The following is a 12,717-nucleotide window of genomic DNA, read 5'->3' as shown; positions in this document are numbered from 1 at the left end:
ATGAATTCTGTGGCCCTGAGTAACAATTCTGTGTCTGTGCGAGTAACAATTCTGTGTCTGTGCAAGTAACAATTTTGTGTCTGTGCGAGTAACAATTCTCTGGCACTCAGTAACAATTCTGTCTGTCCCTGAGTAACAATTCTCTGGCACTCAGTAACAATTCTGTCTGTCCCTGAGTAACAATTCTCTGGCACTCAGTAACAATTCTGTCTATCCCTGAGTATGAATTCTGTGGCCCTGAGTAACAATTCTGTGTCTGTGCGAGTAACAATTCTGTGTCTGTGCAAGTAACAATTTTGTGTCTGTGCGAGTAACAATTCTCTGGCACTCAGTAACAATTCTGTCTGTCCCTGAGTAACAATTCTCTGGCACTCAGTAACAATTCTGTCTGTCCCTGAGTAACAATTCTCTGGCACTCAGTAACAATTCTGTCTGTCCCTGAGTAACAATTCTCTGGCACTCAGTAACAATTCTGTCTGTCCCTGAGTAACAATTCTCTGGCACTCAGTAACAATTCTGTCTGTCCCTGAGTATGAATTCTGTGGCCCTGAGTAACAATTCTGTGTCTGTGCGAGTAACAATTCTGTGTCTGTGCAAGTAACAATTTTGTGTCTGTGCGAGTAACAATTCTCTGGCACTCAGTAACAATTCTGTCTGTCCCTGAGTAACAATTCTCTGGCACTCAGTAACAATTCTGTCTGTCCCTAAGTAACAATTCTCTGGCACTCAGTAACAATTCTGTCTGTCCCTGAGTAACAATTCTCTGGCACTCAGTAACAATTCTGTCTGTCCCTGAGTAACAATTCTCTGGCACTCAGTAACAATTCTGTCTGTCCCTGAGTAACAATTCTCTGGCACTCAGTAACAATTCTGTGTCTGTGCGAGTAACAATTCTGTGTCTGTGCAAGTAACAATTTTGTGTCTGTGCGAGTAACAATTCTCTGGCACTCAGTAACAATTCTGTCTGTCCCTGAGTAACAATTCTCTGGCACTCAGTAACAATTCTGTCTGTCCCTGAGTAACAATTCTCTGGCACTCAGTAACAATTCTGTCTGTCCCTGAGTAACAATTCTCTGGCACTCAGTAACAATTCTGTCTGTCCCTGAGTATGAATTCTGTGGCCCTGAGTAACAATTCTGTGTCTGTGCGAGTAACAATTCTGTGTCTGTGCAAGTAACAATTTTGTGTCTGTGCGAGTAACAATTCTCTGGCACTCAGTAACAATTCTGTCTGTCCCTGAGTAACAATTCTCTGGCACTCAGTAACAATTCTGTCTGTCCCTAAGTAACAATTCTCTGGCACTCAGTAACAATTCTGTCTGTCCCTGAGTATGAATTCTGTGGCCCTGAGTAACAATTCTGTGTCTGTGCGAGTAACAATTCTGTGTCTGTGCAAGTAACAATTTTGTGTCTGTGCGAGTAACAATTCTCTGGCACTCAGTAACAATTCTGTCTGTCCCTGAGTAACAATTCTCTGGCACTCAGTAACAATTCTGTCTGTCCCTGAGTAACAATTCTCTGGCACTCAGTAACAATTCTGTCTATCCCTGAGTATGAATTCTGTGGCCCTGAGTAACAATTCTGTGTCTGTGCGAGTAACAATTCTGTGTCTGTGCAAGTAACAATTTTGTGTCTGTGCGAGTAACAATTCTCTGGCACTCAGTAACAATTCTGTCTGTCCCTGAGTAACAATTCTCTGGCACTCAGTAACAATTCTGTCTGTCCCTGAGTAACAATTCTCTGGCACTCAGTAACAATTCTGTCTGTCCCTGAGTAACAATTCTCTGGCACTCAGTAACAATTCTGTCTGTCCCTGAGTAACAATTCTCTGGCACTCAGTAACAATTCTGTCTGTCCCTGAGTATGAATTCTGTGGCCCTGAGTAACAATTCTGTGTCTGTGCGAGTAACAATTCTGTGTCTGTGCAAGTAACAATTTTGTGTCTGTGCGAGTAACAATTCTCTGGCACTCAGTAACAATTCTGTCTGTCCCTGAGTAACAATTCTCTGGCACTCAGTAACAATTCTGTCTGTCCCTGAGTAACAATTCTCTGGCACTCAGTAACAATTCTGTCTGTCCCTGAGTATGAATTCTGTGGCCCTGAGTAACAATTCTGTGTCTGTGCGAGTAACAATTCTGTGTCTGTGCAAGTAACAATTTTGTGTCTGTGCGAGTAACAATTCTCTGGCACTCAGTAACAATTCTGTCTGTCCCTGAGTAACAATTCTCTGGCACTCAGTAACAATTCTGTCTGTCCCTAAGTAACAATTCTCTGGCACTCAGTAACAATTCTGTCTGTCCCTGAGTAACAATTCTCTGGCACTCAGTAACAATTCTGTCTGTCCCTGAGTAACAATTCTCTGGCACTCAGTAACAATTCTGTCTGTCCCTGAGTAACAATTCTGTCTGTCCCTGAGAATGAATTCTGTGGCCCTGAGTAAGAATTCTCTGGCACTCAGTAACAATTCTGTCTGTCCCTGAGTAAGAATTCTCTGGCACTCAGTAACAATTCTGTCTGTCCCTGAGTAAAAATTCTGTGGCCCTAATAACGTTTCTGTGGCCCTAAGTAACAATTCTCTGGCACTGAGTAACAATTCTGTCTGTCCCTGAGTATGAATTCTGTGGCCCTAACTAGCGTTTCTTTGTCCCTAAATAACGATTCTGTGGCCCTCATTAACAAGTCTGTGTCCCTGAGTAATGGTTCTCTGTCCCTAAGTAACTTCTCTCTGTCCCCAATTCTCGTTTCTGTGGCCCTAACTCTGTCCCTGTCCCTAGTACAGAGCGGTCTGCCTCTGTTCAATGACTGCAGGCAAATGAAGATTTCCAAAATGGCCGCTATATATACCTCGACCATTACACAGTGCTGGCTGGCTGGCTGCTGATTGGCTGATGCGATCACATGTCGTTGAGGAATGCATTATGGGGCAGCGCGCCTTGTCTGCGCGCCTTCCCCGACATCCCCGCTCCGTCGCCGCACATGTCAGCCGCCATTTTCGGAAAAATTTCGATTCGCGCGTCCGAATTGGGCTGTTTTTCGGATTCGGCACGAATCGAAATTTTTCCGATATTCGACTCGAATTCCACTTCGGATACTTCGATTCGCTCATCTCTAGCTTTAACTTTTAACTTAAATTTCTTTCTGCAATTTTTGTACAAATAGGGGAAGTAAGCTTAAGTAAGATTAATAGATAAATATGTTGTTTATCTTATCTCGCAGGCAGTTTTATTCCTGGCTCTGATGTATGTTCTGCTGCTTTGGTATTTTCTGACTTATCACGGCCATTGAGGAAGTGGCCAGTTTACTCACTATTCTGATCTGTGAAGTTACTGTTCTTCCACTGCCTTTTTATCTTCCTCTAGCTGATCACTGTCAGCAAAACAGTTGATGAAACTGATATACTTGTAGATCCATCCAATGTGGGCATCTTTTCTGCAAGCAATGGTGGCAGTACTGGAGGCACTTTGTGTACTGTAGGGTATCATGGTGTGAAATAATACCCACTCCATTCTCACCATGAGTCTTTTTATTTCATCATGAAGTGCTAGTAGAATATACTAAAAAGGGGATGTACAGATTTTTTTTTAATTATTTATTATGGTCAGGACTAAAAAAATAAAATGTAAAAAAAAAATGTTTAGTCAGGCTAGGCTTTCACATCGATCCATTTTTCTTTCAGTTTTGCATTAAAAAAGCGGAAGAAAAATGTGTGACCATGTAATTCTATGGAGCTCTTCACATTGATCCGTTGCGGGTACGGAGCGTTTTTCAAATTCCTGCTTGCTGCATTTTTGGTGCAGCTTTGGTGTGGTGAAAAAACTGCACCAAAAATATACCTCCCCATTGAAATCAATGGAAAATGTGGCAAAAATAGTTTGTGAGTCACATGTCATGTTAAAAACGCACCACAAACGCGCTAAAAACTAATATGCGTTTTTGCCGTGGATCAGTGTGAAAGTAGCCTTTTTATGTGTATGAATATTTGGTAATTTCATGTTCAGCCAGCGGGTAGTTTTCTTCATGAATGCTGGCTGCAATTTCTCATGAAAAGTTTACTTTAAATTGTAATGTTTTCAAATGAAGCCACAAAAAAGTTTGGAACAATCTTAGGCTCATACCTCTATCTTTAACTGCTTTCCTGCCACTCTATAGCAGAAATACTATATAGTATAGTATATATATGGGATTTCACATTTCCTGGTAGCACGTGCCTGATTCCTACCCGCGCGGCTTCAGCCGTGATTCCCCGCCAACACCCGGTGCTCGCTGAGTATCATTATCAGGGAGAGACCTGTGTGTAAACTATACAGATCTCTCCCCTGTCAGCTTCTGCAAATTGCTTTACATTGTTCTGCATAGCAGAGCAATACAAAGCAGCATGCTTACATAGTAAAACACACACACAGGCCACACAGTAAAACACACACAGCACACAGTTAACCCTTTGATTGCCCCAGATGTTAACCCCTTTCTGCCCAGTGCCCTTAGTACAGTGTCAGTGCTTTTTATAAGCACTCATCACTGTATTAATGTCACTGGGGATGTCAGTGACAGTTAGTCAGTTCCCACCCAGTGTCAGATGGCCGCTGCAGTCCCACAGTCCCACAATAAGTAGCTGATTGCTGCCATTACTAGTATATAAAAAAAAAATTCCAGTATCTATACTGCCTTTTGTAGACACTATAACTTTCACGTAAACCAATTAATTTACATTTATGGAGATTTTTTTTAGCTAAGACATATAGCAGAATACATTTCGGCTTAAATTTACGATGAAATTCGATTTTTTAAATTTTTTTACTGGATATATTTAATAGCAAAAAGTCAAAAATATTGTTTTTTTCTCAAAATTGTTAGTCTTTTTTTGTGTATAGCGCAAAAAATAAAAAATGCACAGGCAATCAAATACCACCAAAAGAAAGCTCTATTTGTGATAAAAAAGGACATAAATTTAATTTGGGTGCAGTGTTGCATGACAGCGCAATTGTCAGTTAAAGTAAGGCAGAACTGTATCACGAAAAATGGCCTGGTCAAGAAGGGGGGTAAATCCTCTGGAGGGCAAGTGGTTAAGGATAATTATTTAACACCCCTTTTTAACCAATGATACCACAAAGCTCCTAATTCACTCCCTGGTAATCTCTCGCCTCAACTACTGCCACTCCCTCCTCATTGGCTTACCTTTACATAGGTTATCCCCACACCAGTCCATCATAAATACTGCTGCCAGGCTCATCCATCTTACCAAACGTTCAGTGTCTGCCACCCCTCTCTGCCAATCCCTCCACTCACTCAATGAATAAAATTCAAAATTTAACAACTTACAAAGCCATCCACAACTTTGCCCCCAGCTACATCACCAACCTGGTCTCAAAATATCAACCAAACTGCTCTCTTCGATCCTCCCAAGACCTGCTCTCTATTTCCCGTGTCACCTCCTCCCATGCTCGCCTCCAGGACTTCTCCCGAGCTTCTCCCATCCTTTGGAACTCCCTACCGCAATCTGTCTGTCTGTCTCCTAATCTATCCACCTTTAGACGATCCCTGAAAACCTTTCTCTTTAAAGAAGTCTATCCTGCTTCTACCTAGTAAACTGCCATTTATTTCCTCCATCAGCTCATCCCCCCCACAGCTATTACCTATTGTATCACTCAACCCTTCCTCCTAGATTGTAGGCTCCAACGAGCAGGGCACCCTGTTTCCTCTTGTACCAAATTGTATTGAAACTGTAATTTCTACCTTCATTTTGTAAAGCGCTGCGCAAACTGTTGGCGCTATATATATCCTGTATAATAATAATAATAATTATTATTATTCTTGGGTCAGTCAACAGAACAGCAAACTCAGAAGACTCGTAGAATGTATACCTGACTTTAGCCTTGGGCTTTCAGCCCCATTCACATACCCACAATTGTCAGCTTAGAGTTATTCCAGTTTTTGTCTCCTAATACACTGTCGCAGAAATCGCTACACGACTGATGGCGCACCTCTTCTTTTTTTTATAAATGTAGGTCAAAATTGCTTCAGTGATATAATGCAGAGGTTAACACTTCAACATTTCCCCTTCTTGTAAAATGTGCCAGGCAGGGAGTTGCCTAGCTACCAATTCTCTCTTTCTAAGCCGGCATAAGCATAAATATAGATATAGCATCATTGCACCAGATACAGATTTCCACAGAAATAAGACATTTAGGAAATCCTCCTTTCAGTTTTTCCCTTCTGAGAATTTCCTGCAGCTAGGCCAGATGGGTGCAACCTCCATTGTCTGAGGTCCACTTTGATGTCAACTAAATTGTGGCTTATAATGACAAAACAGCTGTAAGATTACTAATACATTTACTATGCATAGGAGAGGCGTATTACTGTAGGTGGCCATGGTAGCTGCTTGTGCTTACATACAGTATGACTTTATTCAGTGCTCATGTGTATGATGTGTCACTTTGATATTGTTTTAGTTCTTTCAGCAATTTGTTTTCCATTCTGGAATACAGAATCTTCATTCACAGTCCTGCCTTCCAATAATGCGGGATGGAAATTTAAACATTATTGCTTTTGAAAGCCAGCTTGACAGGCCTGGTAGTGGTGCTTGTATTCACAGACCTGTGCCTTTGAGCACCATATTAGCCTGATGGGGTTCTTTATGTAGGTTGTTGAACTTTTTTTGTTGGACTTTGTCTTTTATTATCCTTGCCTTCAGTCCTAGAGGTTTATGTCCTTCTGTTTTTAACCACCTTATGACAGTAAACGTAAAGAAAAAAAAACTATTCAAGTATGTATTCTTAACTCAGAAATGTACCTTCTGTTGCTCTCAGCCCCCCTTTCTGGTGTGATTTGACTTGCTGTTAGAGGGTAACTACATTTGTTTTTCATGGTTCCATTGTATGTAGGAACGCAGAGGCACCCTCTTTTGCTCCCTCCTGAGATGGACTAAGGACTATGGACTTTGTAGTGTGCAGTGCACTTCACCACAAATAACATGACTGTTTGTTCTGAACAAATAGAAGTGAGAGCGTAAAGTAGAAGTTTGGACAGCTCACAGAAGGTTTGGACAGCTCACAGAGGAAGTTACAAGGAGGCAGAAAAACACAGTAAGAAACTATTTCCTGAAAAATGGATTACAGGGCCATTAACTAGTGGATATGTATTAATTATTTTTGGAGAATAGGGATATTGTTCAGTGTCACTTTAAGTGTTTCCCAGGATGGATCCCACCCCAAATGCCACCAGCCTACCACCTATTTTCAGTAAGCCTCCCCTTTTGGGCCTCATTGTCATCACTCCTGTCACCCTAATTCTGGAAGATCCAACTGTCTTGTTTTTTTGTTTTAAATATGACTTATAAAGCAGAAAAGCTAGGTTATCCCAGAGACAAGCCATATCTAAATGAGGGCATCATAAAGACTCCTAAAGTCACATACATGGTAAGCCACACGAAGATGTCTGCTATTTATACAGAAGTACACAATTATGAAAATGGCTTTTCTGAGCCATGCTTTTCAAAAAAACTTCCCAGGAAGTGACAGACAGGCAGACAATATAAATAAGTAAAGTGCAGCGCTATAAATAAGTAAACAAATGATAATAATGTCCGTATAGATAAGTATTCATAAGGTGACAATCCGTGTGTAGAGTGCCCACTATGGCAGTACTTCAGTGCTTGTGCTTTTAAAGATGAGGTAAGAATATGCACTCACCAGATGCGTAAAGAAAATACGAATATAGATCATTCATCAGAGGTCCTCCTTTAAGGAAGCAGGTTAAGCCAGGTATAGAGATATCCTCCCTCTGGATGGATGGTACGTCAGGCACTTCTGGGTGGTATATGGATCCAGTAACCAGAGGTCCCCTTTAAGGGATGAGTGGGTGTAGCAGCCTGTGTAGCAGGAACTCCCTCTTTTGTGCAATATGATGGATCTTGATTTGGGGGGGGGGCTCTGGAGAATCAATGACTCCACAAGGAAGACATAAAAAAGGTGCCCATAGTGTAGTAATTTAATTTAAAGCTTTAATCCAGAAGTATTGCCAGAAATCAAAATCAAATCGAATAAAACAGTAGGTGTATAACAGGTAAATGGACTAACCGTCCTTTAGTAAGATGTCCGCCGGACCTTCACGAGGCTGCAGCAGCGTGACGTCACGGCGTATTGGCTCCTTCTTACGCGTTTCGTGCCATGCACGTCTTCAGAGGAGAGCCAATACAGACAATATGAGTACATATATAAGAATATTCACAGATATCAGCTTCCAACATGGAGGATAAGGATAGAGATGCAAAGGATGATGAGAGGCTGCTAGTCTTGCAAACAAAATCTCCACATTTGTCTTCCATTTGTTATTGAGGCCAATGCCCTGACATTTGTGACGATTGACATAGAAAATGCAGTTTATTCTTTCTTCTTTATAGAACAGAAAATGTTATAAAAAGATTGGATCATGTCAAGCTATCCTCAGAGTTTATTGGAAAAGCAGTTGTACAAATTAGAGATCTTAGGGAAGACCTTGGTTTCATTACCCTAAATGGGCTCAAAGTGGGTGGTGGTTTTGTTCCAAGCACTTGGCTTTTCATTCTGCATAAAATTGTTATTTGGACAAAAACTGGAATCCACAATTAAGAGTCGCTAGTCTGGTCTGATTCTTTTGAATAGCAGGACCACACACCCATACAGGCTGCTAACAGGAAGAACTTTGGTGACCAAGCCAAGGAGATTTTATAGGCCACGCAAAAATAATAAACAAAATACCAGAGGATGGAAAGGTACATAGAATTCCTGATGAAGTCAGCAAAATGAAAGCACATATTAAAAATGAAAGGCTTCTATGAAATCTTTTAGACAGTTTGACTGTCCATTAAGTAGGCATTAGATATACTGCCTGACGAAGGAGCATTACCTATCTGAAACATTACTTTCCTGATTTATATGGCCATGTGTCAATAAACCATGGATCTTCCCCTGAATTACAGGTAAACAGTCTCTGTTTTCTAAAAGCCCATCCCTTATATATAGTCCATTAGCAGCATGTGTATGATTTGTGAGTGAGACTTGTATACAGACTTGTAAAGCAATGAAAGATAGGGTTGTGTCAAACTAGCTCAGTTGCTAAAGTGCTGGTTACTGAGAGCACTGTGTCTAACACTGTTTTACTTTACTCACGATTGCTTCTTCCAGCCAGTCAATCCATTTTGCAGAACTTTACGCATCAGATAAAATTAGAATATTCCAAAACGTCCTTGGATTCTTCTAATTCCTGGCTGCCCACTGCTCTTCCCTCTTCCAGACCCCAATTTCGGATGTTTCCAGCACAGTCTAGGGATATATTAACCGGCAGCACAGAAGTTGTGTTCAGTAGCTTGGTAGGCTATGCTGCTGTAAGTGCTGTGGGTGGAATATTGTGCGTGTGCAGGATTTCTGACCTTCACAATAATGACAGCTGTAAGCCTGCTGGACCACATCCAAGATGGGACATCCAGCAGAGAAGGATTACACTTCAGGATAAGAAATCCTTTTTGAAGGGGATTATTTTGCCAAAGTAAGCTATAAAGATACTAGGTTATGTTTTATTAAATGTGCCTGTTGGGGACAGGTTTTCTCCAAAGCATGTCTCAAGATTGTTCCCTCAAATAAGCTATGACTTTCTGAAATTTAACCCTTACTCAGTTTATTAATACTTGACATAGAAACCATTCAAAAATGTTCCCTACCAAATTGCACACTTAATATTGGTCATCTCTCATGGCTATAAAGATCTCAGAGATTCAAAATATCGCTTATAAAGAACCATGTTTAATTCTTCTCAGGCTTATTCACTTTATTATCAAGTTTATTCTGGAAGTACTTCTTCACTTCCACTATGACTGGGCCTTTACCCTTATGGACTCTTCACATTCCCTAATATATTATCTTCCTTCTGCAAAATCTTGAAAGAGAGACTCTGGCACAAACATTTTTATTTTTACTGGGAAAGGATTGCAACCATTGTTTACATTTCTGTGTCTCGGAGAGTTTCATGCCCTTCCTGTCCTCAAGCACCGAATGGATGTAAGAGGAGATACCCTCAAAGAGAGGGAAAATCCCACCTGACATCTGTCATTGGAGCTGGTATTTCCATTTAGGAGTTTTGCCGTCAGGGAACACAGGCAGCAGTGCAAAAATTATAGGGGTTTCAAACTTTGTCCACTTAATACAAAACTATAAAAAAGAGTTTGGGCTGCAGTTTCACATTAAGAGCATATAGTTTTGCTTATGGTTTTGCATCTAACACTTCTCAAAAAATTTTCAGTTTTTATCTAAAAAACAAAAGGTGCTGACTTTTCCAAGATCTATCTATCTGCTGCTATAGAATTTTAACAGGATCAGGAAAGACAAATTACAGTAGACTGAAAGAATAATTTTCACTTTTACCATTTCAAAAGAGTGCAAACTACCACATAGTTGTCAGGACTTACCAAGTGGACTATATCATCTTTCAGAAGGTCAGGGATCCATTTGGTATTGTTATCTAGTCTTGAATCCAGCCATATCAGCATGAGATGCTCTAAAGCTATATACAGTGGCAAAACAAAACACATAATACAAATGTTATAAATTGAGCTGCAGTTCAGTGAGTAAAATAAATATTTGATCCCCTACACACAGACTGGCTATGTGCTCATGTGGTACACAGATTAGTCCTGTCAATTTAAGATGGTGCTCCTAACAACAACTCGTCATGTGTATAAAAGACACCTGTCCACAGAATTTCGTTCTTCCATTCAAACCTCACCACCATGGGCAAGACCAAAGAACTGTCAAAGGATGTCAGGGACAAGATTGTAGACTTCCACAAGGCTAGAATTGGCTTCAAGACCATCATCAAGAAGCTTGGTGAGAAGGAGACAACTGTAGGAGGTCAAACCTAAACAATTTCAATTTGTATGCAATCAGGCAGGTCCTTGCACTACATAGTTGCAGGTAAATCTAAAGGAAATTGTATAATGTTTGTCCAGCTTAATACACCCCCTGTATATATGGAACCTATTCTGGATGGAGGAGCACAGGAGGTAGATTTGAGCAGCAGCATTGTCAGTCTGGGGGAAGGAGAGTGTTAGATGCAGGGGCAGACTGACCATTTGGAAACTCGGGCACTGCCCGAGGGCCCGGGGTTAGTAGGGGGCCCCATGAGATGCCCCTGGTACCTTTTTCATAGGCTTTTTTGAGTTTGGGCAAGGACACAGGGGCCCCATGATCCCCTATTGCCCGGGGCCCCATGAGTTGTCAGTCCGCCCCTGTGTTGGAGCGATTATTCGCAAATGGAAGAAATACAAAATAACCATCAATCGCCTTCAGTCTGGAGCTCCATGCAAGATTTCACCTCATGGGGTAAGGATTATCATGAGAAAAGTGAGGGATAAGCCCAGAACTACATGGGAGGAGCTTGTGAATGATCTCAAGGCAATTGGGACCACAGTCATCATACAAACCATTGGTAACACAATACACCACCAAGAAGGCACAGGTACAGGAATGTATGAAGTTTTCCAATGAATATCTAAATGATTCAGAGAAGGATTGGGAGAAAATGCTGTGGTCAAATGAGACCAAAATTGAGCTCTTTGGCATTAACTCGACTCGTCGTGTTTGGAGGAAGAAAAATGCTGAGTATGACCCTAAGAACACCATCCCTACAGTCAAGCAAGGAGGTGGAAACAGTATGCTTTGGGGCTATTTTTCTGCTAAAGGTACAGGCTGACTTTGCTGCATTGTGTGGCCAATGGATGGGGCCATGTATTGTAAAATCTTGGATGAGAACCTTCTTCCCTCAGCCAGAACACTGAAGATGGGTCGTGGATGGCTCTTCCAGCATGACAATGACCCAAAACATACCACCAAGGCAACAAAGGAGTGGCTTAAGAAGAAGCACATTAAAGTGTTACTAAACCCACAACAGTGCCCCTTTACAGCGCAGTACCCTTTATATCACAGTGCCCCTTTACATTACAGTGCCCCTAGAGATCTAATCACAGTGCCCCCTATATATTCAAAGAGTTGGCCCAATCCAGCAAAGAGACATCCCCATATAGCAAACACAAGATGTGTCTTTGCTGGACAAGGATGTCTCTTTGCTGGATGGGGATTTCCCTTCTTGGACTGGGCTGTCTCTTTGCTGGATTGGGATGTCTCTTTGCTGGACCCAACTGGGCAAAGAGACAGCCCAGTCCAACAAAGAGACAGCCCCATCCAGGAAAGAGACAGCCCCATCCAGCAAAGAGACAGCCTCATACAGCAAAGAGACAGCCTGTCCAGCAGAGACAGCCACATCCACCGCTGCTACAGTGCTGTCACAGTGTGCTGGCAGTTGAAGAAGAGAGGCTACCATTGTCCCTTCAGTGCAGCAGCCGGCCCCTTGATGTCCCTTTGTCAGCGGTGCTTCCTGCTTGTCATCTGGAGCTGTCACTGTCGCTCCTCCTGTCGACCCTGCTTTAGACATAGCCACACAGCGGGAGGTGAGTGGTGGCCGCGGTCTGTGTTAGCCCCTTCCAGACCATGGTCGCCGCTTACCTCCTGCTGTGTGGCCCGGTCATCTTAAGCCCGGCAACCCTGGCCCACCGGGAAAATGCACGGTGTGCCCTATGGCAAGTCTGGGCCTGGCTGTATGATGATTTCAATTTAGCAAGTCTAACAGAGGTTAGATATGCACGATTTTTAATAAATAATTGGGTCAATTTGTCAGACATCCTACAGGTGC

General features: G+C 41.9%; 1 long non-coding RNA gene across 1 annotated transcript in view; it reads right to left on the bottom strand.

Annotated features, from left to right (window-relative positions):
* The window catches only part of LOC149454133 (uncharacterized), a 48,811-nt gene extending 39,426 nt beyond the window's left edge, over positions 1-9,385 (bottom strand). The window contains exon 1 of the long non-coding RNA XR_016314363.1: positions 9,147-9,385. This is a non-coding gene — a long non-coding RNA (uncharacterized LOC149454133). The remainder of the gene's footprint in view (positions 1-9,146) is intronic.
* Between the last annotated feature and the right edge of the window lie 3,332 nt (positions 9,386-12,717).

The sequence above is a fragment of the Staurois parvus genome, unplaced genomic scaffold, assembly GCF_062004578.1.
Source record: "Staurois parvus isolate SC_StPar_1 unplaced genomic scaffold, SC_StPar_1.0 ptg000437l, whole genome shotgun sequence".
NCBI lineage: Eukaryota > Metazoa > Chordata > Amphibia > Anura > Ranidae > Staurois > Staurois parvus.
The sequence above is the reverse complement of the archived record's forward strand: the minus strand, read 5'-3'. Positions and strand labels throughout refer to the sequence as shown.